Source organism: Mauremys mutica, chromosome 24, assembly GCF_020497125.1.
Source record: "Mauremys mutica isolate MM-2020 ecotype Southern chromosome 24, ASM2049712v1, whole genome shotgun sequence".
In the NCBI taxonomy this organism is placed as follows: Eukaryota; Metazoa; Chordata; order Testudines; family Geoemydidae; genus Mauremys; species Mauremys mutica.
This window is the reverse complement of record NC_059095.1, coordinates 3,848,991-3,873,103: the sequence shown is the minus strand read 5'-3', so window position 1 is coordinate 3,873,103 and position 24,113 is coordinate 3,848,991. Positions and strand designations below refer to the sequence as shown.

Here is a 24,113-nt window from a genome sequence, read left to right as displayed (position 1 = left end):
AAGGACCAGCGCAGGTGTAGTGGGGCTGGTGGGGGCTCCATGCAGCTCATTAACCTGTTCCTGACCAGTGCGGGGTTTGTATCTCTCATCATAGTAGCTTAACAAAATATGCAAGAATAGACTGATAAACTTGATGTATTTAAAGAAAATGCAACATATACACCAGTTATGCAACTTTCTTTCATGCATGAGTGTTTGGGGTTTCTAGTATTTAAACTTCTTATATTATGGGATAGATTATCATGACAAAGGGGTGTCTTTGTTTAGCCTTATTTTAAATATTACCTGTATTTTGCAACTAGAATCAAAATTATTTTAAGTCGAGAGGAGACTCCAAATGGTCAGGAAAATCAAGAGAAAATCTGCTTAATTTTGAAAATGTTGAATATTCACTACACTGATTTATTTCAGTAAATAGAAATCTTAGAAATGCCTGTTGGCCTTCTTCAATACAAATGTCTTGTGCAGAGTGGAAGCAATTTTTAAAGCGTGTGTGGAGTGTGTTTGTGTGTTAACATGGAAACCAGATTTTTTTCCCCCTGAATTGGGCTACATGTATGTCACGGATCTTAAATATGTGTTTGACTGAAATAGCTCCAATAGCTCATTACTATCTTTGGACTAAACTTGTTCTAAATACTTTCTATGAACAGCTTTTTAAAACTACTGTTTACAAAAAAAGAGGAAATTCAGGCAAACTGTTAGTGTTGAGACACAAACCAGGAAACTTAGTTAAGGCAGATGCTGTCACATAATTTGCCCTTCCCCCACCCACTCCAGCAGACACAAGTGCCTCTGCCTTATTCTGACCTGTCCTGTTATATATTGTTTTGCAAAATCTTAAGCTTTTCAGACGTGTACTTGGAAATTACTTTTGTTTAAAATATTAAGTGTAAAATCTGAGAACTCTTGAGTCACCTATGTACTGTTCTAGAAGTTGAGTGAAAACCAAGGGAGGAGAAACTGGTTCTGTAGTTGGCAAGCCATTCACAGTCTTTGTTTAATCCTGAGCTGATGGTGTCAAATTTGCAGATGAACAGGGCCTCATCCTCCCTGATTGAACTAACCTCGTTATCTCTAGCTTGCTTCTTGCTTGCCTATATAAACCTGCCCCTGGAAATTTCCACTACTTGCATCCGAAGAAGTGGGTATTCACCCACGAAAGCTCATGCTGCAAAACGTCTGCTAGTCTATAAGTTGCCACAGGATTCTTTGCTGCTTCTATGTACTGTTCTACTTTGTCATTCCTATAGTAGGAGGAAAAAGGTTGAAAATGGATTTGTGTGTGTACTCTTCGAAAATAACCCACCCCTTTTAGTGTGAATATGACAGTAACTGAACCAGAAGTCTTAGTGCAAGCAGGATTTCCTTCATTTTCGGTCCTGAAGCTAGTGTCATGAATACAGGGCCTATGACAGTTGCAGGATGTTGTTCATCATACTCGATACCTTGCCCAGTCCTGCTCCAGTCGCTGTAGTCACTCCTCTCCTTTCCATTAGTCCTCCTGGAACAATCAGCATGAGAAATGAGCGTTCTGTTAAAGTTCTTCAAATGGTTTTCATCTTATCCCATTCAGAGGGCTTAAGGTCTATTTTTAAACATATAGAAGAGTTGAGATTGATGTTTTGTTTTTCTCCCCACAAAGCCCGGCAGGATTTTTGTCCATTTCTGCTTGCTTTGCTCTTACAATTTAGTCCTTGGGTGTTTTCTGTTCTTGTCTCCCCCGAGCATGTGTTTTAACCCTTTCCTCTAAAATCAGGCAAATGTTTCTCTTCAGATGTCATTCAGCAATTGCTTTTACAGAAAGTAGTTTTTTTTCTTCCTAGTTTGGTGGGTGATGTGATATGATCCCTGCACTGTGCTGGTGGTGAAATTTCTGTTTTTGCTGGCAACAGAATGATGTTTTTGCTCTGTAGGTCATGACTGTTAGTGGATTACTGAAAAGGAGAGCTGTGAGACTAGCTGTGGTACACCACTTGAACATTTCCAAACACAAATTCTGTTAACTTTAAGATTACTATGTAATTGTTTGTTTTAAAAACAGTTCTGAGGGCAAATAGTTACAGAATTTAAATGTAGACATTTATAAAAAATCCTTACTTAAGGTTAATGAATGCAATCACTTCTCTGATAGTATTGTCATTGTTACATTTAGAAGGCAACATTTTGCTTTTGTGGTATCAACCACTCAAGCAGGCAGTATTGCTTGGATGTTTAAGGGCAATTGTCTACTCCATTAAATGGAAACATTTATTCCATTGAAGAGGCTGATAGGTGGATGTAGGATCAATCTTTCAAGAGGATCACCGCTCCTTTCCTCCAGCCTCATCACAATAGGAAGTTCATAGTGTATCTAGAACAAAATGTTGGCAAATCATTTTTCCTATGAGTACACTGAGCCCCGTGGGGGCATTCTACAGAAAGTTGTGTTGGGCTAATACAATCAGACTGATTTAATTGCCAGCTAATCCAGATTAAACATTGTTGTCATTCCAATCATTGAATCATATGTGGAGTTATGCTGTTAATTTTGACCCATAGCTTCCTATTGTTATAAAATATTGGCTTTTAACTCTTGAAACAAAAGGCATGTTTTCAGCAGGCAGTATATATAAAAAAAGAACCATTGTATAGTACCTGTTAGATCTAGGAAATAAAAGTGGAATAAATTTTTTGGCACTGGGGATGTTTTTTGCTTGAGGAGAAGTAAAGCCATGTTGCTTGGAAATGGGGAAACAAGTGTTCTATAAATATTCTTCTTCTTTTTTTATTTAAATGAAGTGGCGGCAAAAAGCAAGTAGGGATCAGAAGAACATGCTGAACCAAAGGAATAATGTTTGAGAGGGCTAGCCTAAAAGGAATAGGAAAGACGATGGAGTCAAGTGTGGAAGGAAAGCTGTAGCAAATTGAGACCACAACCGAAAATAAGTCCAATAGTTTGGAATCTCATTTCATTCACATGGTTTTGGGACTCTGTGAATTTGATTTTGTTGAAGTTTCTTATAACTTGCTTAAATTGTTGCTAACAGACAAGGACAGAAGTAGCCCTCGAAATCGTGATGAAATGAGCATAGAAATCATATACTGTAAACTATGCAGACAGAAGCTTCTCTGGCATCCTGTTTAAGGCCAGGTTTATGCTACAAAGATTATAGGTATAGCTATTGGTCAAGGGTGTGAAAAAACCATACCCCCAGCTGACAAAGGTATTTCTGAAAACCCCCCAGTTGTAAAAGCAGCTATGTTGACAGAACTTCTGTTGGCATAACTAATATGTATGGGAAGGTGGTGTTACTGTAATGGCAGAAACTCCTTGTATCAGCATATGCTGTGTCTACACTACCAGCCTCTGCTGATAGCCATGCTGATTAGCTATACTGGCAAAGCCTGTGTAACGTGGACTAGGCCTAAATCTGTCTTGTGTAATGTAGAAGTTATTGGAGGCTGAGTAGGAAGAATGGATGTTGAACATGAAAAAGAAGTGTAGTGAGGGTAAAGAAATCTGTCACTGTGCTGTGAACAGGGTGTGATGATTCAGGATCTGAACTACGGTTAACTTAATTCTAAATTTCTGGATTTAAAATAGTTTAATTGCAATAATCTAATGTGTTGGGTTTATATGCTTAAAAATCTTAGTTATATTTTGTCTAGGTCAGTGGTTCTCAAACGTTTGTACTGGTGACCCCTTTTACATAGCAAGCCTCTGAGTGCGACCCGCCTTATAAACTAAAAACACTTTTGTATATTTAACACCATTATAAATGCTGGAGGCAAAGTGAGGTTTAGGGTGGAGGCCGACAGCTCACGACCCCCCATATAATAACTTTGTGACCCCCTGAGGGGTCTTGACCCCCAGTTTGAGAACCTCTGGTCTAGGGTATCTGTGGTAACTCAAGTCTAAATTACTCCCTTTCTTCACAGTTTTTAAAATCTTGATACTGTCTCTTTTTATGATAGGAAAGCCGCTGGCTCTGATTTCAGATAGTTTCTGTCAAACATTAAGTTGGAGCCTGGACAGACCTGGAACACAAAAACGCAACCAAAGGAAAGAAAACCTTAAGTGACAGTTGGCTTCTGGCTTTTTCCACATTCTTCCAGTTTACAAATCTGTTGCACTGTTTTTAACACTTTGTGCAAGCGGTTTCTATAACCTGCTATTTTGCAAAGACAGGTGCCTCTCTCTCTCTCCATTGCTTAATCTCTAAAACCTGTTAGGGCTTGGCTACACTTACAAATTTGCAGCGCTGCAGCAGGGTGTGAAAACACACCCTCTCCAGCGCTGCAAATTGCAGCGCTGCAAAGCGCCAGTGTGGTCAAAGCCCCAGCGCTGGGAGCACGGCTCCCAGCGCTGTCCGTTATTCCCCACAGGGAGGTGGAGTACGGACAGCGCTGGGAGAGCTCTCTCCCAGCGCTGGCGCTTTGACTACATTTGACTACACTTAGCGGCAGCGCTTTGAAGTGCTAAGTGTAGCCACAGCCTTAGTCTGGAGCAGTCACAATGCTTTCAGCAGAATGTTTGTCTTCTTTTCGCCCCCATGCCATTAGTTTGGAGGGTCTAGAGTGTCTCATGTATTTCTAAGGACATGTATTGTTGCATTCTTTGCAGGATACTGCCATTTAGTTTGGGAAGTCAGGCAGCTGGCAGGTTCCGAGAATGCACTTTATGGCACTAATTGTGCTGAAACCAGGGCTCTCCACTTAATTGCCATTTATCATAACCAAAATCCACCACATAACTGGATTTTTAACTAAGTCTTGGAGGGTGGGGCTTGGATCTAACCGTACATGAAAATGAACTAATGGTTCTCTGCAGCAAGGGTATGTATTAAAAGCAGATGATATGTTTAAAGAAGTGCACTGTTGCACTAGCTGAAGAAGTACAAAAGGTCCTGTAATTCCTGTATTTTTCCGGGGAAGGCAATTCTGTTGATAGCTGCTGGTGAAATAGTAACTGGACTTATTTATTCTTTTAATTCATGGCAAAGACATGCACAGTGGGTGAGAAGAACCCTTTTTGGTAGATTACTTAATTTTCATGTATATATTAGGTAAGGGTGTGAGCACAGAAATATTTTCTTTGAGTTAAGGAACAAAAAGGAGCATTAAAGCTTTACTTTTGTCAAAGGGAACAGAAAACACCAGTCCAGCCAGAAGGACTGCAATAAATACCCAAGGGTTTCCTTTCCTTCATGAACACAGTGTGTTGTCCCTGATAGACTATACTCCCTCCTGTCTTTTGGAAGGAGACATTCTAGGGTTGATGAACGCAGCCTTTTGTCTGTGTTGCAAACCCTTTCTAAGCAGGGAAGTGGTTAGTCACGTGTATCGTTGCTTTAATGGAAAGCTGTTCCCTTGTCACATATAGGTAAGTACATCATGTAGATGCTTAATTTTATGATTTAGGGTTTTTGGGGGAGATGGGGGTGTGATTGGGGAGAGGACCTGGGGAATTATTTTTTAAAGTTTGGTTGTTTTTTTAATCTTTTTTTAACCTTTATGGGCTAGATGATAAATGTTGCTGATTGCTTCTCTTCCTCTTATGATGAAACAGGTTTTAATTATGTATTTACTTTGTTTGTTTGGACAAAATTAGGATTCCAGATCTTACTGCAACATAGTGTTTCCTTTCTCTTGACACCCTTGAGGTAGAACAGCGTCTTTTGTGTATTCTGGTTTATTTTGCCTTTTACCCCAGAGCTTTCTAAAACTGGCAAGTTTGTATTTTTTTTTGTACTATAACAATCTGAAATTAGAGACATAATTCAGCTTTGAAAGAGCTTCCTTTAGGTACTAAGCAATTTTATATGCCGAGTTTTTTTTTTTTTTCCTTTCCTTGACCTTATTAGGTGGTTCTGATTTCTTCTGGACCTCTTTCAGAGTTGGGCTGCTCTGACTGAATTTTCACTTTGTTAGTTCAGATTCAAGACCATGTATTTTGACTTTTCTTCTGTTTTTAAATCTAGTAGACAAGACTAGATACTGAGAAAAAAGGGAATTCTGGGGTTTCAGTAAACAAAGTGAAGATCAAACCAAATTCTTTTTCCTTGGATACCCTACATTCAAATTTCCAAGGAAGACCATCCGACTAGACCAGGTGTAGGCAACCTATGGCATGTGTGCCGAAGGCGGCACGCAAGCTGACTTTCAATGGCACTCACGCTGCCCGGGTCCTGGCCACCAGTCTGGGGAGTTCTGCATTTTAATTTAATTTTAAATGAAGCTGCTTAAACACTTTAAAAGCCTTGTTTTACTTTATAATATATAACTAAACTATTGTTGTATATAGACTTATAGAAAGAGACCTTCTAAAAATGTTAAAATGTATTACTGGCATGCAAAATCTTAAATTAGAGTGAATAAATGAAGACTCGGCACACCACTTCTGAAAGGTTGCCGACCCCTGGACTAGAATATAAATTTGGCTAGGCAGAATTCATTACACACACAGTGGAGGCTACAGTCTTCCTGAATCTGAAACTATATGCTGAAGAACCCACCTTTCTGGCTAACAGTGTGGTGGAACTTGGATCACGAGCAGCTGTAGGGTGCAGTCTGCAAACCCTTGGGGCCACTATGAGCTGCACATGTACAGAAGCAGCAAATTGCTTTGGAAAACTTCAGCCTTTGTTGTGGTGTCGTAAGTGATTTGGTAGAACCCTTCATCTTCAAGAGCTCATTACAACAGGATTTACAGGTTCTTTTCATTATGGGCCCTAAACAAATCTATGATTGGGAAGAGAAGAGGACCCTTATTTAATTGTGGTGTCTGTAGTTGCCAAGAATGAATGTAAATAAGCAACTGTCTTCTGTGCCCGACCAAAAAGATGTGCACTTTGGACTAGGTGCTAATTAGGTATCTAACATCTGTTGTCTTATCACAACATGCTCTGCCTTTCTTTATAGGGATGGATCTAGGTTAAACTTTTCAAAAAGCTCATAAGTCACTTGAGTGCTTTTGAAAATTTTACCCCAAACTATCACAAGTGATTCAGATTTCTAATGACCTTGGAGTTACACTAGAGTTATGAACACCAGAGTTACTAACTGACCAGTCAACCCCACACCTCATTTGAAATTGGAAGTACACAATTAGGCAGCAGCAGAGATGAGAGGGGAAAAAGCACATATAAAATATAGTACTGTGTTAAATGTAAACTACTAAAAAATTAATGGAAAGGAGCATTTTTCTTCTGCATAGTAAAGTTTCAAAGCTGTACTAAGTCAGTGTTCAGTTATAAACTTTTGAAAGAACAACCATAATGTTTTGTTCAGTGTTACAAACTGAAAATTTCAGTTACGAGCAACCTCCGTTCCTGAGGTGTTCGTAACTCTGAGGTTCTGCTGTACAAGTTCTGGATTTAATCAGAAAATCGTTTGCGAACATTTGATCTCCTCCCCCGTCCTCCCTGCACAACTCTCTGTTGAATCATATTGATGCTTCCATAGTCCATTTGGTTAAACATCCTATGCTTATGAATATTTTTGGGTATAGGTCAAACAGACTGATTAGACCTATGCCTTTTGAAGCACCTGATAGCCAATAGTATTTTCTTACATTTCAGTATGTGAAATAAAAGACCATGATTTACATTACTGGCAAATAGTTTCATGTGCCTCTCCCATTCTTTTTGTTTTGGAACTGGCACTCATTTTGGTATTAAACACTTAAGGGTTTATTTTAAGATAGGGTGGATAGCCACAAATTTTCTACTATTTTCCTTTGAACTAGGAAGGCTTGGTGTTGCCTTAGGTAAGCACATCAGTCTTTCACTGCTGGGGAAATGGGTTTGTGTTTTGGTGGTTTTGTCCTAGTGGACATCTGAATATATTGCACAACTTCGGTACAACTTTGTCAGGTTCCGGTGGAGGGGCCCAGGACTTGGAATAGTAACAATTGTTATAGGCCAGGAATGTGCTGTATTGTGGGAGTAGTTTACGCCGTATCAGGGCCATAGTACCAGTAACTTCATTTTTTTAGAATCTCACTGATCTAGAAACAGGTGTATCAACTAATAAATATCCTAAGAGACTAGTTGCTCTTAGGTTGCATATTGCTGCTATAAGATGCCAAGTTACTCTGCTCTCTAGTCTCTCGTAAAAAGTTGCAGAGGTTTAGCTGTAGCTTGAGAGTAACCACTTCCTACTCTCTTTAGTAAATAACAGCTGGGAGAGATTGTTTGGATAATACTGTATATGCTGTTACTTTGCAGGTGAAATATGATCTCTTTGCAGCTCAAACCATTCCTTGCAGTTCCGTGATTAATAGTATTAAAGGAAGTGCTTATTACCAAACATTCTAATGTTTTCAGATGGAAATTGTGCTAGCAGTAGAAAGATTAAAATATCTCCACAATGACCAGGAAGACACAATCTGAAAAAAATTTGGAGGACCGGAAATTTTGTTAAGCTTACCAAAAAGCCAACAGCTATAGGAAATTCAAAGTTGAAGTTGACACTGGCACAATAGCATGATATGAGGGTGTGGTTTCAGCTGAATCGGTAAGGCTGCGACTGACAAAAGTATTAAAATTCAGTGCCTTTCTAAATTTTAACCATGTAGATTCTGATTACTACAGTTTCTTAAGAACTTTTGGCTCAAAATATCCATACCAAGTTTTAGTTACTTATATACACTAACTACAGAAACAAAAGCTACAAGATGTATGTGAGAAGGCAGAGAATCTCTACTGGAATTCTGGCTTTTCATGTGAACTTACTGTTTTAGGTAACTTTATGTATTGTGACAAAGTTCCTCCTCTACCTTGGTGGGTCCTGCGCTTATTGGCAGATTTGCTCACCTCAGTGATCTTCCCCACAGTCTGAGTCAACTCCTCCTGTGTCTGAGCAGGAGTTGGGAGGTTTGGGGGGGAACCCAGGCCCACCCTCTACTCCGGGTTCCAGCCCAGGGCCCTGTGGATTGCAGCTGTCTATAGTGCCTCCTGTAACAGCTGCATGACAGCTACAACTCCCTGGGCTACTTCCCCATGGCCTGCTCCAAACACCTTCTTTATCCTCACCACAGGACCTTCCTCCTGGTGTCTGATAATGCTTGTACTCCTCAGTCCTCCAGCAGCACGCCCTCTCCTCTGGCTCCTTGTGCCTCTTGCTCCCAGCTCCTCACATGCACTTCCTTTCCTGTGCCACGTGCCTCCACCTGACTGGAGTGAGCTCCCTTTTTAAACCCAGGTGCCCTGATTAGCCTGCCTTGATTGGCTGCAGGTGATCTAATCAGCCTGTCTGCCTGAATTGGTTCTAGCAGGTTCCTGATTACTCTAGTGCAGCCCCTGCTCTGGTCACTCAGGGAACAGAAAACTACTCCTCCAGTGACCAGTATATTTGCCCTCTACCAGACTCCTGTACCCCACTGGCCTGGGTCTGTCACAGTATTTAAGTGTTGCACCACAGGGTCCTCTTAGCTATTGTCCTCTATGTAAATAAGGCCTCAGAGCTGCAAGCTTTTTGCCTGCTCAGATTTGTGGGATTGAGAGTGGGTTGGGTTAACTCTGAGGAGCAGGGTGTAAATCAGGGGTGGACAAACTACGGCCCACAAGCCATTTTAATCTGGCCCTTGAGCTCCTGCTAGGGAGCGGAGTCTGGGGCTTGCCCCGCTCTGGCGCTCCAGCCAGGGAGCAGGGTGGGGACCACTCCATGCAGCTCCCGGAAGCAGTGCCCCCCCTACAACTCCAATGCATAGGGGCAGCCAGGGAGCTCTACTCTGCACACTGCCTCTGTCCCAAGTGCTGCCCCCACAGCTCCCTTTGGCCCGGAATCACGGCCAATGGGAGCTGCAGGGGCGGTGCCTGCAGACGGGGCAGAGTGCAGAGCTGCCTGGCCGTGCCTCCGCATAGGAGCTAGAGAAGGGACATGCCGCTGCTTCCAGGAGCCGCTTGAGGTAAGCGCTGCCCGGAGCCTGCATCCCTGAGCCTCCCCTCATGCCCCAATCCCCTGCCGCAGTCCTGATCCCCCACTCCTTCTGCCCTCCAAACCCCTCGGTCTCAGCCCGGAGCACCCTCTTGCACCCCAAGGCCCTCATCCCCCAGCCCTACCCCAGAGCCCGCACCCCCACCTGGAGCCCTGCCCTGCACCCTACCTTCCCGTCCCAGCCCAGAGCCCCCTCCCGCATCCTGAACTCCTCATTTCTGGCCCCACCCTGGAGCCTGCACCCCCAACCAAAGCGCACAACCCCAATTTTGTGAGCATTCATGGCTCACCGTACAATTTCTATTCCCAGATGCGGTCCTCGAGCCAAAAAGTTTGTCCACCCTTGGTCTAAGTTCTTACATACAGAATCATATTTTATCAGGAAATCTGGTAAGTAGCAGTGTGTGTCTAATATATTTGAAAGGAGTTGGAGGGAGTGTTAAACAGCAAAGCAGCAAAATGCAAGTATATTATTAAATGATCCAAATACTACTTGACTTTTTTTTTTTTTTAAGATGAACATGAAATCCAAATTAGTCAACTTTTTTGTGTGTTTTGGATTACTTTTAAATGTTGACCCTCTGGTTTCTCTGCCTTCCTCACCCTGCCTTTTTCTGAATTTTAGCCTGATTTACATTTTTACATCCATTATTTTTCAAGCTTGAAAGCATAAGAGTTTGCAGTGGAAGTGTTGGCATAATCATAATTACACTGCTGTTCCAATATAAACCTTTCACTGCATTAGGAAAATAAGGAAACCCTTTATCATTTTCCTACATAATCTGAAGACTGGCCGATGTGTTACATTTGTTGTAGCCAGATATCCCTCCCTTTATTCAGGATAATATTCAGGAGGCATTTACATGCAAATAATGTTTCATGAGAATTTACCTGTTCTCACTATTGTCAAGCATTCAGAAATTGGGAGACTGGCTTAAATCATGAGATTTTAAATATAACACATTTTAGCTTTGTTTTATTTTCCGTCTATATTTTGAGCCCTTAAGGCTTACGTTTTCAGTTATTTTCTGTGCAGCCTTGTGAGCTAAGATAAATATCTGCTTTCATTAAAGAAATTATATATTTTCATGTAATCTCCTAACTCCATGAGCTGGGCCTTTAAGAAAAAGCAGAGTATTTTGAGGGGCTGGCAACACTGTGATGCTTATTCCTCCTCTGTAATGTCAGATCACTGTCCGTGACATTCTGTTGTAGGTGATTGTTGTGGAAATGACTGACAAGGAGGAAAAACCTAGGAGCAGGTGACCTTCTTACAAACAAAACATTATGTCTTAAATGTCCCTAATGTCTCCAAATCTTATGATTTGTAACAGAAGAAATACGTACCATAAAGAATGATGGAAGAAAAATACAGAATATGTAGCATTACCAGATTTGTTTCTAACTACTCTTTTCAGGGTTTTCTGTGAGCTGTCAGTGTATTTTCTTAACAGATAACTTTGCCAGAAAAACCTTATTTATAAATAGAAGAAAACTGCTTGTGAATTTATGGCCCATCTCTTGTCCTTGCCACCAGTATCCACCAATTAAGCTTCATGTTCATAAAAAGATGTTTATTTGCAAAATTAGATTTACCAAGATCCATTGCTAAGCTGCTTTATAAATATTAGTTTACTTTGTCTGTAATCTGACATTGTAAACAGATCTAATTTAAGGAAGGAAAAGCTTTCAAATGCTAGAGAAGTCCCAGGTTTTTTGCCAGTGGCAGCTATTGCTCCTAATTTTTATGGGGATTATGAACTTAATTCCAGTTTTATTTGCCAGTTTATGTGATTACTGTAATGTTGTTCTAGTGAGATGGCCAGAGTTGAATAAGAAATAGCTTGCCCAAAGCCATCTGATTTCTTGGGATATTGCAGACTAACCATCATCTGTTCCAGAATCTAGACTGTTTGACTGTAGCACACAGTTTAGGTTCTTGGCATCAGGTAGAAGGGTAACCTAGATCATAGGCCCCTTATGAAAGGGGAAAACCTGTGGCATCTGTTTGTTTGTCCTGCAATGTTCCCCAAACTACTGCAGTGTGAGTGGGCATTCTAGAAAAGGTGTCCAATGAAAGCGTTGCTATCAGTAGGTAGTTTGGCATGGGGAGCAATGATTTCAGAAATGATCCCAGTGCCTCTTGGTCATCTTCCTAAGAACATAATTGATCTCGTTTGTCACTACTTTAAACAGTGTATTCGTGTCTAATCTGGACAAAACCCACTTCTAACTCCTTTAGTTTATGTAACACCAAAACTTACTGCAAAATTGCAGGTCAACTGGAGCTCCTAGCAAAGGTGAGTGAAAACACAAGAGAATTACTAAACAAACAACTGAACTCCAGTTTATGTAGGGAGTAGGGAAATGCCAGCGCTGTGTGTGTGTGTGTGTGTGGGGTGGGGGGAACGGGGGTTAAGTATTTTGGACAAATTGTTGACCGAGAATTTCTATAGCATTCTGTCACAAAGGCAACTAATTTCAAGAGGCGCCTTGTGCTCTGATTCTCTTCCAAGTTTTTCCTGGGCCCTCACTTAGTAGATACATTTCTACTTCACCATTCACTGATCATAATGATCAACAGAATATCTGTTTATGATCACTAAAACTTGATTGGATCATCAGGCAGCTGAGAAGGGCAGGGTATGACTAATTTATAAATAGGCTTTTTACATGTTCAGAAAGGGTTATTATCCCATTTATTTCTACAAGGCTCTCTAACACAATGGTTATTTTTTTATCCAAGTATTTTCACTACATATACAAGTCTTAGAGATTATGTGATCGCTTGCATTGCTAAAGCAGATATATGTGAAGTGCATTTAATTATATGGTAATATCCTCTAATCCGGTGTGATTTATCCTTTAATATTACAAGGAGTGAAATACTGGAATAACCTGGGATGCCTAAGTGAGTGCTCTGTAGTCGTCATTGCAATTTCATTGCACAGGGTTGTAAAACCGATGGAAGTGGATAGTGCTGCGATATGCCTTACTGCATTGTATAGGCTTTTGTCATTGCATTAAAGAAAAAAACCCAAGTTCTTTATGGCCAAGGGAAGATGCTCAGTTCTCTAGAGGCATCTCCTGGCAAATAATAATATCTTTCCAGATGAATGCAGAGCCTTGGGCAGTGAGTTTCTTAGTGTATTGTTTAATGGCCAGAAGGAGGCTAGTTATAGAGTTTCATTTTCTGGAAGTGAACCTGAGTTGGGTTATTCTCATGCTGTTACTTTTTTGTGTTTGATTAAAGAGATTTTACACTTCTGTTGGGTTAATGCTCCTTTAATTCATGTAGTGTCTGCTTTTAGTGACCATTAAATCTGTTTTTGCTCCTGTTTGGAGGTAAAGTTATAAAAGGACTCAAGGGCAAAAGCCAAAGGAGGAGGATGCATGTTGTGCTCCTGATGCAACTTCCGCTCCTCTGCCTATTACATGAAACTTGATGGGTTTTCCATATATTTTTGGAGGCACTGAGCTGCAGTTTACTGTGAGCAAAATTACTTTGGTTAGCTCTGTTCCAATTCATGCTTTGTTGTTTTTGCAATCTCCAACAGCAATTTGCCTCCCCTCTGATTACCTGCAGCAGTATCCTTTTGAAGATCTCACAGTAGAGGGTTCAACATAGGTGCCCCATTTTTTTCCCCAGATATTTGGGAGTCAGAAACTTGAAGCTGCTGCTTACCTCAGGATTCCATGTGTTTCTTTGGTAGATTTTATTTTGATTTATCTCTAGACCATAATTTTGAGAGATTAGGGTACGGAGGAAAAGATATAAAAACCCAATTTTTAGGTTTTAGTAGAGTGGTTTGTAGACTCCTTTTTCCTCCAAAGATTCTCCGGAATTACTTTCTCTTAGACCTCAGATAGCTGTTAATGACACGTGACCATGTCTGCCTTAGCACCCCGAGGGTAGCAGTATTCTTGTAATGTCCTCTTTCCGTTGTAAACCATGGCAGTGATCTCTATCCAGACCTATGACTGTTTCCAACTCTTTATATTGTTTCCAGAGAACCTTCCTCCCCTGCAGTAGAAACATGAAAGATTCATAACAGGAATAAGTAAACTTTCCTAGCTTCCTGGTGATTATCACTAATGACTTCTCTGACTTTCTAAAACTTGAAATGCATCACTGTTTTACTATGTCCAGCCACCTCACTGGCTGCACATTAAGAGGTGTGTTTTTTTTTTTAAATGTTAATGATTAAAGTCGTAAACAAGGAGTCTGTCTAGGAGGCAGGAACTGTAGTACTTACTATCACATGAGCTCACAGCATCTGTATTTTCTGAACTGTTGCCATGAAGACTGAGCATAGACCATAAAGAATGGTATTGTTACGCTGTGGCCTAGCAGGCCATTAATAATGTGGGTTGTTTTTTTGAGCCCGGACAACAGAAAGCAAAACTTAGAGACTTGAGAGACTGAGTTTTGTGTTCCCCCTCCCACCCCCCAAAATAAAATGGGGGCTTGGCGCTCTATTGTACTCTCCTTTGGCTACAGTTAACATGTGTTTTAACTAATAGATCTCTCACCTTTGTCTGTTTGATTTTCCTCCTCTTCTGTCCCTCCCCCCCAATCCTCTCCACATCTCTAGTAGTTGTAGAGGGGGGCTTAAAGTTGCCAGCATTATTTGTCACCATGTTCTCTAGACCTGCTCAGAGTAGGCATAGTCTAGAGCAGGGGCGGGCAAACTTTTTGGCCTGAGGGCCACATCAGGTGTCTGAAATTGTAGGGAGGGCTGGTTAGGGCAGACATGGCCTGGCCCCAGCCCTCTATCCACCCCCCCCACTTCTTGCCCCCTGACTGCCCCCCCGGGACCCCTGCCCCATCCAAACACCCCTTCTCCCTGACCACCCCCAGAACCCCTGCTGCCCCATACACGCCCCCCTCCTTCCTGACTGCCCCCGGGACCCCTTCTCCCATTCAACCCCCCCAATCCCTGCCCTTTGACCGCCCCGACCCCTATCCACCCCCCAAACTCCCCTGTCCTCTATCCAACCTCTCCCTCCCCCCTCTCCCTGCCCCCTTACCCCAGTGCCTGGAGCACCGGCGGTTGGTGGCGCTACAGTCATGCCTGCTGGAGCACCAGGACAGGCAGCCGCGCTGCCCAGCTGGAGCCAGCCATGCCTCCGTGCAGCACAGAACACGGGGTCAGGCCACAGCTGTGCAGCCCGGCAAGAGCTTGCAGCCCCGCTGCCCAGAGCATTGCGCTGAGGCTGTGGGGGAGGGGGAACAGCGGGGGGGGGGCAGGAGCTAGCCTCCCGGGCCAGGAGGTCAGGGCCCGGGTAGGAGGGTCCCGCGGGTCTTCGTTTGCCCACCTCTGGTCTAGATGACTAAAGTGGTAAAAATGCTATTGCCCTGTTAACATGAGCATTCCTACCTATGTCACCTCCGGTGGAGCAGCATCAATAGCAGTGTAAAAGGAGACTTGCTGACACAGCCTTGGTGTAGCAGACAACTACATTTTAATTCACTTGTTCACACATGTAATATAAAAAACACTGATAGGGTGCCCCTCTTCAGCAGAGGGTGTCAGTTTGGTTGACAAACATTGAACTGCATTACCCCAGGGAGCAGGGCATTTTAGCACCTATTTTACAGAGGGGATAAATTGAGGTCCAAGGTCACACAAGTCAGCAGCACAACTGGGAACAGAGCCTGAGAGTCAGAATTGCTGACTCTGTTTTATTACAGATTCCTCTCCCTCCCTTTAAGCTATCACACACAGCTTCCTGGCTTTTTTTCCATCTTACTGCAGTAGTACTTTAGTTCTTGACTCAGGCCTGTTGTGCTTAGATGTGTCAGCCATGAGACCTTGCCAGTCGTGCTGCAATACTGAGAATGGGTGAGGAGGACTGAGTTGACAGTACTTTGCTCTCCCTGACTTCTCTGTTTTAGAGATTTCATTTAAGACGGTGGATGGTTTAAAGCCACACTGCCCAGAGTGGTAAGGCTAAAAATAGCATCTTTTCTTCATTCAGGAATCCAGTTTTGGTGTTTTGTTCTCCCTTGCCCCCTCAGTATCTCAAAAAATGTAACCTCTCTGGAGGGTTCCAGCCCAGGAGGAATCTTGTTGGCTAACCATTCCCTGGGAACACAGGGCTGTCATGGAAATGTTGAGGCAACTTCCTGTCATCATGTATTAAACTACTTCAGTAACACTTGAAGCTGTGGACACAGTGTAAATGCAAGGAATGAAATTCTGGCCCCATTGAAGGCAATGACACAACTCCTATTGACTACAAAAGAGCCAAGATTTTGCCAAAGGTTTTTCATTGTAGTAGATAATAAATTAAACACTTAAGTTTTTGTGCAAGAAATAAGTTTTTTCTCTCCTGCAAAAGCAGATACGGAGCTAATGTTTGTAAAATATTAAACATATCTGTGATTTATGTAACTAATAATTCTGGGGTCTCAGCTTGGCTGGCTGTATTGCCTCAACCAGTCTGACTTGCGTTTGAGAAGTATCTAGACAGCTCACTTCATAGGGTATGCTTGATTTCTTTGTCATACTGAATCAAAGAACCGTAGGGTTAGAAGGGATTGCAGGGGTCACCTAGCCTAACCCCCTGCCAAGATGCAAGATTTGTTGTCTAACGGTTAGACTCTAACCTATCCAAGACAAATGGCTATCTAGCCTCTTTTTGAAAACCTCCCGTGAAGGAGCTTCCACAACTTCCTTAGGAAATTTGTTCCATTGTCCTACTGATTTTACAATTAGGAAGTTTTTCCTGAGATTTAATCTAAATCTGCTATGCTGTAGTTTGACCCCATTGCTTCTTGTCCTGGTGGCAAGAGAGCAACAAGAGAGACATGTATCTCAGCAACTTTCTCTACCAGATAGCTCAGCTCAATAGTTTGAGCATTGGCCTGCTAAACCCAGGGTTGTGAGTTCAGTCCTTGAGGGGGGCCACTTAGGGATCTGGGGCAAAATCAGTACTTGGTCCTGCTAGTGAAGGCAGCGGGTTGGACTCAATGACCTTTGCCAAGTAGGAAATACAGTATCTAGTTGGGCTTATCTAGTGTGTTTATGCTTTAGTATTGCACAGGACATCCATTGTTCTGGGAGCAATGACAGCTACAAAGTATATTCAGTGCAAATGATGTTTCTTGTCAAACACAGTAACCAAGTCTTGATCATTGTAAATGCTCTTCTCTTCTGTTTTTTTTTTTTTTGTTTTGTTTTAAAGGAAAAGTGTCTTCAGTCAAGCCAGAGAAATCAGCTATCTTGGTGCTGAAAACAGTAGTTTTGACATCCTCTAAACAGGTACATTTTGTGTTACAGTGCACCACAACATGCACCTAAAATAACTATGCCATGCCTCTTAATGACTTGCCAGTGGCTTGAGGAGGGTGATACCAATAGCTTAGAATCCAATCAGAGAGCCTGCCAGGGCAGATGAGACTTGCCGCAGGTTTGTCAAACAGTGATTGTATGTTCTGTTCTGTATTTTGTTCTTTTCCCTATAAAGGATATGGGTTTAGATGGAAAGATACTAGGGGATATCGGGCAGGGAGGAGCGGTGGAGGAATGTATGTGTGAGATTGGATAGTGCCAGTTCCCTTAAAGGATTATCTGCCTGCTGCCCTAATCCAGATGCTCTGTGTGACACTTTTTTTGGTGTGAACTTTAAATAGTTGTGTATCCAGCTGATTGTTGCAGCATCTTTGTTGCAGAAACTGTTTCTGTCCCTAAAAGTAAAATTTCAACACTGTACAGCGATTTATTTGAACAACTACCTTTTGTGCTAATAGCAGTTAAACGCTAAATCTTCATGCATTGTGCTCAGGCTGCATCCTGAAATGCTGGAGCAGCAATTTGCTGTCTTTGAATGATGCATTTTGTAGGACATATAAAAGACACTTCAGGCATCTTTTTAGTAAGAAAGAGTTGTTACGATTCTCTAACTTTTGGATAATAGTATGAATAGGATAGATCTTGGGTCTTCTAGAGAACCCCAAGCAGCAGCCTGAATTTAGCGTCATAAGGATAATCGATTGAACAGTATAAATATTTAGGTCACATCTACACGTTTAGAATTTGTTGTCTGTGAAACCTATAAGAATAGGGTGTAGAGACTTGTTGAAGGGCACAGGGCACAAACAGCCCCTTAATGTGAAACGTTACAAAAAGGCCAACTTCTGTCTTTACAAGGTGTCTACATGGCCCCCTTGGCCATTATATCTGAATGCCACCACACTGTTGTAGAGCAGGGAAACATTGCCACCTGGGTTTTACAGACAAGGAACTGAGGCATAAAAAGACTCAGTAACTTTCCCAAGATCACACAAAGGAGTCTATGGTAGAGCAGGAAGTCAAAACAAGGTTTCCCAAATCCCACGCTAGTGCCCTAACCCCTGCACCATCCTTCCCCTTATTGTTCCATAGAAAATGAAAAATGATGGTTCATAAAACTGTAATGCTTTCCCATACCTGACTGTTTGCTTGTTAAGTCATCTAGACCATCCCCAAGAGACAATGCAGGATTGTTGAACCCTTTCTCATGCTTTGTACAGTCTAGTGTTAAATCTTTGTTTATGGGGTGATTTCTTTGGCAGAGTGTTCATCAGGCTACTGGATTGTGCTGTTCAGATTACTTTCCTGTTCAGCCTAAGTTTTCCACTCTGTTTTATCCCATTATGCTTGGTTAAGACCTCCTGGGGGTTGTATCCTCCTAAGTTCCTCTTCCTCCTTGATGTTCACTTGTCCCCTTTGCCTTCCGCAATTTTTTCATTGCTTAGCCAGGTTTCGGATAGTTGGCTTCTGAGGGAGCACACCAAATCTATCCATTCTCTGGTAGGTTTCTGTTGGGAAATACTGGGAAGACTGTTTTCAAATACTAAATATTTGATTTGCCTTCCTTGATGGGTACACTCTTCAAATATTTCTATATAGATTACTCCTTCGTAGTCACTGCTTTGTCAAGCAATGAATTTTTTTCTCCCTCGGATCCTAAAGCAGTGATATGGTAACTTAAAATACTGTTAACATTATTAAGTAAAACTGACCTGCCTTGCAGGTGATTCCTCTTTAAACCTGTCCCCTTAAGACAGAATGAGGATAGGTCACCTGAATGAAGTCCTCATGGAACTGAAAGCCAAATGTAAACTAGAAATCAAATAGATTGAGCTTGTCAGCAAGGAAGTTGGAGGAGAGGCACTTTCACGAAACAGTTTGCTGGTTCTGACTTGCACATTCCAATATTTTTAAGAGAACAATGCCACTGGTGTGCTTGTCCCCACTGTCTTTTCCTGTCACTGGTAATACATTCTGGCTAAAAACTTTTGAATTGCCACAAGAGGGCAGTGTGTCCATGAGAGTTGTGGGAAAGCTTCTAGTGCTTTTAAACTAGTGGAATCAGTCATTTGCCAGGTTTCAGAGCGGTAGCCGTGTTAGTCTGTATCAGCAAAAACAACGAGGAGTCCTTGTGGCACTTTAGAGACTAACAAATTTATTTGGGCATCAGCTTCCGTGGGCTAGAACCCACTTCATCAGATGCATGGAGTGGAAAATACAGGAGCAGGTATAAATACACCTCTACCCCAATAGACGCAACCCAATATAACACAAATTCAGATATAACACAGTAAAGCAGCGGGGAGCCCCTGGCCCATTAAAGCGCCACCCGAGCCCTGCTGCTTTACTGCGTTATATCCAAATTCGTGTGGAGCCTTGGGCCCTTTAAATCACTGCCCGAGCCCCATTGCCAGAGCTCCGGCGGTGATTTAAAGGGACCGGGGCTCCCTGCAGCGGCTGGAACCCCTGGCCCTTTAAATCCCCGCCAGGGCTCTGGCAGCCAGGCTTGAGCGGTGATTTAAAGGGCCAGAGGCTGCAGCTGCTGCGGGGAGCCCCGAGCCCTTTAAATCCCCTCCTGAGCCCCACTGCCAGAGCTCTAGTGGTGATTTAAAGGGATCAGGGCTCCTCGCAGCAGCTGCAGCACCAGGCCCTTTAAATCACCGCCGGGGAAGCTGATCCAGTCTGGCACAGCGTACCGGCTCTTGCTGGTACACTGTACTGGACCAAACCCGATATAACGCGATCTCACCTACAAGGCGATGAGATTTTTTTTTGGCTCCCAAGGACCGCGTTATATCGGGGTAGAAGTGTACAAGAAAGGATGGGAGTTGCCTTACCAAGTGTGAGGTCAGTCTAACGAGACAATTTGCCAGTTATCTAAAAAAGATCTTTGGTCCCTGGGTATGTTAGCAGGCATTCACTATCTAAAATGAGGCCCAAGTGATGGTTGTACCAACTAAATGTGGTTAGAGCTGTCCGTGTTCATTTGACTGGCAATTCCCCCTGCCTTCTCCAAAGGGTAACAGAAATGGAGTAACTTACTGTTGCTGTGTGTTAACAACCAAAATGTCCCCCTACCCTGCTTCACTTCAAGGGCAGAATGTAAATCAACCCTTTTTTTTTGTTTTGTTTTGTTTTCCTCCTCCATTTCTCTATTGGCCACCTAGTGTGCTAGAACTGAATTTGCTGTGCAGGAAATGTATCCCATGCAGCATTCACAGAACTGGAGGAGAGTGCCCTCCTGTGGGCTGGATTGAGTCAAAGCATAATGAAACTGAAAAAATGTAATGAAAACATTCATGGATTAACTTTCTGTTGATCATTGCATGTTGCATTAGTATCAGCTTATCTGACCCAGAGGTTAACATGTTGCCAACTGGTAATCTTTCTACTAGGTGCCAATTGTATAATTCCAAACAGGAAGTATATTTCAATGTTTAGACACTATGTAAACCCCTGCACAGTGAAATAAAAATTACATATTCAATAGAGTGGTGAATTTGGGGGGGTTCATACTTTCTCTTTAGTTTAGCTTCATATCCCTGCTGTGTGGCATTTTTCCCCCTCTTGAATTTATTCCTGAAGTAGGGCACATGTTTGAAATGTCACTGCTAGATTTGGCTTCTATTTTCAGGATGCATTTAAGAGAACGCTTTTGTTCCATTCAGCTCTTCTAGATGAATAACCAGTGCTTCATCAATGGACTCATTCAGAGTGCTCTGCGCTACGAGTATGTCTTTAAAATACAGTAATCTTTATCCAGCAGGCTCACTTTTTTAATTTTTTTTTTTTTTAAATTCTGGTGATTCTTGTCCTCTTCCTAGAGTTAAATGAAGATTGCTCTGTTGCTGACCTAGATCCAGCAGAAATTATGTTGCCCTGTTCCAGTTATCACTGTTGTATCCGGAGTATCGTGTTTTCCCAAGATTCATTAAGGCATTTATCTACTTTCCTTATTAATTGACTCTCTGAAATAGCTCATTGACTTCAGATCAGTCTCTAGAAGTTAGGGCACTTGTATAATATGAAAGCACATTGAAATGAAACCTCAGAAGCCCTTCTGAAATGAAAACCTGTCCTGGGAGAAACGTGCAAATCTAAAACAACAGTTAACCTTGTTTCCATGTCTTTCCCTATTTGCTAAAGATATTTTTTTTTTTCCTTCTCAATCTCTCTTGTAATCCCTCAATTCTATATTAAAAACTGAAATTGTAGTTTCTCTAATGATGAATTAAGGCGTATTCTGAAAGTATAGCTTGGGAAGGGAGGGGCACCTTACTTTAGGTGTAGTTTGACACTGGTTTGGAGGCAAATCAGACTTACCTCTGGTTCATTAATTTAATTACAGGAACCTGTGTGCCATTATATTTGGCCTAATATTTCCCAGTCTTAGTCTGGAGTGGTTACAGTGCACATGATGTTAAATACACAATGCAGCATTGTATGTATATATGGATATGGCTATATTAAAATATACCCTTCAGGTGCTAGTCCTTAGATAGGAGATAAAACCTGATCATGTGCAATTAAAGATCACATGGTGCTTTAAGAATTGTTAACTTCGTTGTGCCATCTACGTTTCAGCTTTGGAACTTAGTATATCTTTTTTTAATTCTCTTCAACTTCAGCTGGATACTGTTCCTCCTCCAGTTCCTCTCTTAAAACTGTGGTAGATGGATGTGCACTTTAAAATTGTCCCAACTCTGAGGAGTCTCAGTGACGTGTGAAAAAACCTTTGAATGCAGTGTACTTACCTGAGATAGGTGTTAAGTTAGTATTTTTAAACTGCTAAGAGCTCCTCTAATAAGAGGCTGCAAATGCAAGATGTTTTAATCAGTTACTGGGCTGCCTTTAACACCCAAAGGCATTTGTCCAAACTAAAAATTCTCGGAAGTATTTATTATGAATAAAATTTTAATTTAAATCTCATCTGTTACACAGCAGACATTTTTTTTCACTCTGTTAATCAAAAGCTAAATAAACTTAAATTTAACTAGTTGAAAACAAACTCCCAGCTTGAACATGTGCCAAATACAGTGGTGAGTTAAACACTTTTTTTTATGACGGAAATTGCAGATGACCTTAGACTGAACTTATTTTGCCAAATAGTGAACTGTCTTTTACCATTTTATATCCTGGGTGTGTGTTTCTCTTTATCTTCTCTGCTCCCCCCAACCCACTTTTCCCCTAAAAGGGGAAAGAAAAAGGTTGCTTTTGATGATGATGATAGAGACTGAAAAGATCTGGAAATCTAGCCAAGGCAAGGACTATTCCTGTAACGCACTTATTCCCCTAGTTACTTTTCCAACCAGTTTGAGGAAACTGGCATCCCTGTTAATGTTTATGAAAATAGTTTTCAGCGTTACCAGTGAAACATAAGTTCTGTTCTTTCCATGTATGCTGTGCTCTCCTGAGTGATCTGCGGTGTTAGCTATTTAAAGCCTTGGGGAAGAGCGGAACAAGATACTATTAAGCAGGGTATATAACCCCAAGTATTTGCCATGGAATTAGCTTGTCCTGTTTCTTTAACAAATGAACTCTTGCAGATAGAATGTGGCTATCTGCAGGGTTTATTGTGTATAAACTTTCCTCTATTGCTCATTATAGAAAGACAAAGCCTAAGACCATGGTTGCATGGTCGTATGATGTGTCTCGGTGTCCCAGAATGCTTTACAAAGAAACTACTAAGATACTGGTAGTGAAATGATTGAGTAGGCATATGTGCTTGCCATCATGTGCTTGCCTTGAACGTCAAAGAGGGTGTCTTTCTGAGAGGGTGTGCTGGCTATCTTCTCCTTTCTGCAGGAGCTCCTGGCTACTTAAATCCCTCTTTCCCCATAGCTTCTCAGTCTCCGGACCACTTCTTTATAGCTTCTGTTGCCTGTTACTCTGTGCACCTTCCCACTAGGACCCCCTTTGGAACCACTGTGTGTGCAGAAATCTCTTTTTCCTAGACACAGGCCACACAGGCTCATCAGGCTGCTCTCCCTGTCTTCCAGCAGCTGCCCTATTTAAAATGTTTCCTACTGGCTTGCTGAGAAGCTGACAAGCAGCTGAGTGAGTCTACAAAAGCAGGGGTGACTGGAGATTAGTAGCATATTTCCTGGTTGTTTGAATGGTTCCTGTGGATTTCCATCTCTAAATATTGATCCCTTGATGTATGGATTACTGCAGAGCAGTAGGAGAGGAGAGAGAAGGCCGCCTTCTTGTTTTCCTCAATCCCCAAGTCTTCCATTTTCAGGAATCCATTATCTTCAGAGCCAGGTGCCAGAACAAGCTTCCTAACAACTTCACAAATGGCAACTTGCTCTAGAATCTGAAACATGCAGAATGGCTGTGGCAGCTGCTTCTTACTGAGAATTCTGGGTCATACTCTTGGCTCTGGAAAATGTGAAGACTGCTGGGGATGAGGAAAGATTCAAAAGTTGCTGATCTTTTGGGGAATCTGATGGTGGGAGGCTCAGCTTCCCCCGTAATTGGGGTAAGCATACCAGACATGTAGTGTTGGCTGTCCACCTAAAACTATCTGACAATGCTGCTTTTAATCTGCGGAGCTTCTTAGAAAAGTGACATGATTTGTAACTTGGTCTGCCACTAGATTTTAATTCTGGTATGTAGTGCCTGGATAGCAAAGAGCATTCTTATTGTCCAGCTAAGACAATTGTATGTGGAATATCTCTCCTTTAGTAATGCATCACCTCCTTTATGCTTATGTAATGCTGATGTAACAGTGAAGTACAAAGCCCTGGTATGGGCCTTGGGCTTGTGACCTTCTAGCCCAGAAGTGAATATTACAAGGTGAACCATACTGACATCCTAGCTCGTTACCTCACATACAAAACTGCAGTACTACCGTGAATCAAAATCATGTGAGAATGTCTTGGTGTCTGAGTC

The 24,113-nt window shown here is 42.0% G+C and overlaps 1 protein-coding gene across 3 annotated transcripts in view; it reads left to right on the top strand.

Annotated features, from left to right (window-relative positions):
- Positions 1-24,113, top strand: part of GNG7 (G protein subunit gamma 7) — a 129,768-nt gene that overhangs the window by 4,775 nt on the left and 100,880 nt on the right. For 2 of the 3 annotated variants that reach the window (XM_044998454.1, XM_044998452.1), the window contains exon 2: positions 17,113-17,189. The exons of the other annotated variant lie outside the window; for it this stretch is intronic. The gene's annotated coding sequence lies outside the window, so the exon portion shown is untranslated. The remainder of the gene's footprint in view (positions 1-17,112; positions 17,190-24,113) is intronic. 3 annotated transcript variants of the gene reach the window in all.